Source organism: Ascidiella aspersa, chromosome 7 (genome assembly GCF_963924565.1).
Source record: "Ascidiella aspersa chromosome 7, kaAscAspe10.2, whole genome shotgun sequence".
Classification (NCBI taxonomy): Eukaryota; Metazoa; Chordata; class Ascidiacea; order Phlebobranchia; family Ascidiidae; genus Ascidiella; species Ascidiella aspersa.
In genome coordinates, this window is record NC_139453.1 from 14,683,683 (window position 1) to 14,689,079 (window position 5,397).

A 5,397-nucleotide genomic window follows, 5' to 3' on the forward strand; every position below is an offset into this window, starting at 1 on the left:
TACTTTGGTAGCCCTCGGTAAACTTGATTCTGTATGAACTAAGCTGCTATTAAAATAGCTTAATAATAAATTTCAAAGCCAAAAAGGTCGAGTAGATCGACAGCATCTTGATTAAGACGTTTCGATACGAACTTGTATCATCTTCAGTTAGTGTGACTGAAAAGCAAATTAAAGCTTTACTTATAACCAAGCTCAACATCAATGCTATCAGAGCTGAATTCGAATACATCTACCTACGTCACCACTTGTGTGCATTCGATTCAAACAGAAGCTTATGTCCCTATATAGTAGGTATGTATCTACTTTCTTTCGAGAACGGAAGATACATTCATCCACCTTGCAATCGCTACGTTCTGATCCTACCATCGTGATCAGCAAACCGGATAAGGGAAACGGTGTAGTGATATTGAATCGCAGTACCTACATATCGAAGATGCTGCAAATTATCTCTGATAGCAGTAAGTTCACTATTTGTGCTTCGAATGATAACATTAAAAACCTATCTAGATTTCAGAACTGCCTTCGCGACTTGAAGAAAGTAAATGCCCTCAGCGAAGAAGATTATCACCAAATCCATCCAATCGCTGCTTGCACTCCCAGCATGTACGGGCTACCCAAAATCCACAAACCTTCAGTACCGTTGAGGCCTATACTAGCATCTATTGGAAGCTTCACCCACACCTGTGCCAATCACTCAACCATATACGTCAGCACCCTACCAACCTCGCAGACACGTTCGCTTTTACGTCACTTATTCAAAACAGGGTCATTTTCAGGTAAAATCATGGTGACATTTGACGTCAAAAGCCTCTTCACTAATATTCCAGTCGATTACACTATTAAACTAATTCTTGATTCCGTTTTTAGCAAAGGGGTTACAACGTTTAAAGGCCTCAACAAAAGTCGCCTCACGAAGCTTCTGTGCTGGGTCTCCAAAAACACAACATTTCAATTCAATGGTGAGTTTTACAAACAAATAGATGGGGTAGCAATGGGTTCTCCAATAGCACCCATGATGGCAGACGTCATGATAAACCACGTGATACAGAAGGCAATCGACAAGACCAAGCCCGATCACAGGCCTGAGCTCATGTCGTTATGTAGACCAGGGCTTCCCAAACTGGGGGTCGCGACCCCGCAAGGGGTCGCGTAACGAACTTCAGGGGTCGCAGAGGGTATACCAAGTTTTCAGAAGTTTAATTCGAAACACGGTTGCTAAAACTGGTGTAGTTACGCAAAACATATTCTACGTAAATAAGTTGAGCTCTGTTACTAAATAGTGGGACTTCGTAATTGACAGCGGACGAACGTTATCACGTGGCACAGCTGGATGCATAACTTTTTGTTTCGTCAACTCGGTTTATGACGCAATAACTCTGCGGGTCGGGAGGCTAGCAATGTTACTAAAAACACAGTTTAAACTAGGGTTGGCAAGCCTGTCAATTGACCGGTCAAATACGGTCAATTGACCACACTTTATTTAACCGGTCAAATACTTATATTGGATTTAAATGTTGTAAATTTTTTAAGAGTTGTTTTGTGATTTGAGTTTTAAATAATCTTGATTGTAACTTTTTTAAAAAATTCAAATATAAAATTGTAGGGTTTACCTGATGCAAACACAGGTTCTGTGGTAATCACAAAGTGTTTGTAATAGCAAAGTAGATTTATTTTGTTTAGAATAAGTACACATATATCATGAATCGCGTTTGTCATAAAAGAAAACACTAGTTCCAGTGGTGGGATTCAGCCGGTTCGCACCGGTTCTGTAGAACCGTCCCACGAAATTTTATGAGATCAGCGAACCGGTTAGCAGCATTACTGGTTACTGTCAACAGATTTTTGCATCTTATCTGATACACCGAATTTTGAGATCCAAGTAGCTCACGTGTTTGTTTTTTTCATAATGTACAATGGTTAAGTTCTCAAGTAAAAGTTATACATTGTGTTAATTTTTTATAATTATTTTTTTTTCTTTTGTGATTGTTTGTCTGAAAATTGAATTGCTACGTCATAAGTACAAGTAAAAAACGCTGCTTTTCAATGTGGCTGTTATATAGCAGTGATGGGATTCAGCTAGTTCGCACCATTTGCTGGAACCTGGGGTTGCACCCAGTTTTTGCAACTACTTTAATCTCAAGAATAGGTTGTTAGATAGTTTGGTTTATAAGAATTTGATAGGAAAAGAAGACGTTGTCTTCATAAAACGAAGTTCTGTCGTATATATAAAAATTATCTGTTTACTGCCTAAAAATAAGACTTTTTGTAACAGGACCGGTTTAAAATGTGACTTTTGCGATAGAAACTGCTAACAATAAAAATGTTTCCCACCACTGGGTATACCACAATCTTTTTTACTGATGCATTTATTTGTTGTAAAATTTCGTTAATAAACTTGTTGGCTTTACTTGGTGGTTGTAGTAATGGTAAAAGTTACTACAATACTGCTATAGTATTGCTTGCAAGATGGGCATTGTTTTGCAAAAATTCTTATTGATAATCAAAAAATAATTGTTTTTGTTTTGCAAACTATTGTACTTAAACCAAAATGTTCATATATTTATTTAAAGTTAAAATCAAGGTTTATTTTTAACTTTAATTGCTTTTTGATTGTGTGCATAGTATTTGACCAATATTTGACCTATTTGACGAGTAATTGACCGGATTTTATTTGACCGGTCAAATGCCCAACCCTAGTTTAAACTAAAGCAGTGCATGCTAGTAGCTAAATATTAAAAAAATAATCAATGGATAGCTGGTTAAAAAAATCGAACGATAAGGGTAATAAGCCTACGGCAGATGGTGTTGAAGCAGCGGTAGAGGCAGATACAACAGCGACTTGCACATTGAAAAAGCGCAAGTTCAATGAGAAAAACGAGGCCAGTCATGCCAAAAAGAGAATGTATAACGAAAGTTTTTTGCAATATGGTTTCACTTTCATTTCGGAAAACAATGAACACCGTCCATTTTGTTTGATTTGCAATCAAGTGTTGGCAAGTAAGAGTCTTAAGCCTGCGAAGTTGAAACGACATCTTCAAACCAAGCATGATTCTCATAGAAACAAGCCTGTGGAGTTTTTTCGTCGCTTACTGCGAACATCGGAAAGACAAAGACAATCATTTGAAAGTGAATTTGTAAATGAAGGGAAGTATACAAGAGCATCGTTTGAGGCTTCCTTGTTGATTGCAAAAAGCAAGAAACCTTACAACATCGGCAAAGAACTAATTCTACCAGCTGCAATTAAAATGAGCGCAATTGTTCACGGCAAAAAAGAGGCTAATGAAATGAGAAAAATTTCATTGTCAAACAATACTGTGTCAAGGCGAATTTCCGAAATCAGCGAAGATCAACGCGAGCAACTCATTCTACGAATTAAAGAAAGCCGTAAATTTGCCATTCAACTTGATGAGTCGACGGACATTACCAATATGGCATATCTTTTGTCATATATTAGATACATTTGCAATAACGACATTCACGAGGATTTACTGTTTTGTCAACCATTGCATGAACGTACTACTGGGATGGATATTTTTCAAAAAGTTGATGATTTTTTTACGGAAGTGGGGCTATTTTGGACGGACTGTGTTGGTGTGTGTACTGACGGAGCTGCTGCGATGACAGGACATACAGCTGGTTTTCATGCACGAGTGCGCGCTGTGAGTGATACGCCTATTACTTTTACACACTGTATGATTCATCGAGAGGCCTTAGTAGCTAAAAAAATTTCTCCTGATCTAAATGCTGTTGTGCAAAATGCTGTGAAAATTATCAACTTTATTAAGAGTCGTGCACTCAATACCCGTATTTTTGCAAATTTATGTGGTGAAATGGAATCGGAGTTTAAGACTCTTTTACTGCATTGTGAAGTAAGGTGGCTTTCAAAAGCCAAAGCTTTAAAAAGGCTATTAATGTTGAAAAATGAAGTCGTGATTTTTTTAACGGAAAAAAATTCAGACTTGGTCTGCTATCTTCGCAATGACAGCTGGCTGTTGAAATTATGCTATTTGTCAGATTTGCTTGAAAAGCTGAACGAACTTAATTTGTCCCTCCAAGGAGAAAACGCCAATATTTTTACACTGAAATCTAAAATTGAAGCGTTCATCAAAAAATTAAACATCTGGAAACAAAAGGTTGAAACTGATTCATTTGAAATGTTCTCACCAACAGAAGAGTTTTTGGCTAACAATGATGTGGAATCAAACGTTATTAAGCCTCTTGTAATCGACCATTTGTCAAATCTGTTGAAACAGTTTCAGAAGTATTTTCTTCCAGAATTGAACAATACCAAATTAGATTGGATCCAAAACCCATTTGCAATGCAAAAACAAAGTACCGAGCACCTCACTCTTAAATCTCAGGAAGAGCTTGCTGATCTATCTTCTGACTCGAAGTTGCGGCTTGAATTTTCTGGAAAAAAGCTTCACACTTTTTGGCTTAGCGTTAAAGCGGAATATCCACCATTATCTGACTCAGCAGTAGCCGCACTCCTACCGTTTGTCTCGACGTATCTGTGCGAGTCAGCGTTTTCAACATTCACAGCAATCAAAACAAAATACCGTTCCAGCTTGAGTAACGTTGAAACCGCCTTGAGGCCAGCATTAACAAACATTGAACCAAGGCTGGATTTGCTTTGTAGCAGAAAGCAGTCGCACCCATCACATTGAATTATTATGTTTGTTTTTTTGTTTTGTTTGCAATAATTAAGCTACCATCGGGTAATCGTAATGTAGTAAGCTTTGAGCATCTGTAGCTTGTTTTCAGTTTCTGCCTTTCAATAATTATCACAAATGCATATTTCGCACTGTTTATCATTTTAACCGTGAAGGGTCGCGAAAAATTTTAGGAGATTAAAAGGGGTCGCGAGCGAAAAAGTTTGGGAAGCCCTGATGTAGACGACATGTTCTTGGTGTTTTCCAATGTTAAATCTTTGGACATGTTTTTAACTGTATTAATTCAGTTCACCCCAGTCTATCCTTCACTAAAGAGCTGGAACATAACAAAACGATAAGTTTCCTAGACGTTCTAGTGGAAAATACAACCAGAGTAATCCGAACATCGACATTCAGGAAACCTACTCACACAGGTCTCTACACTAAATGGTGTAGCTTTACACCTCGACTGTATAAACGTAATTTGTTTTTTTCCCTGTTGGAGAGGGCTTACAAGATCGCCAACTCTTACAAGGTTATCCATGTGGACATAAGCAAGATCAAGCGAATGCTACTACGTAACGGATATATCCCTTGGAATTTCTCGACAAATGCATTGAGCAGTTAACAATAAACACCGAGTTGAAAAAGCACCTTCAGTACATATATATATATATATTGATGTATATCTTATATATTGATGCGACTACCATACATAGGCCCAGCTTCACACCATATACGCCGT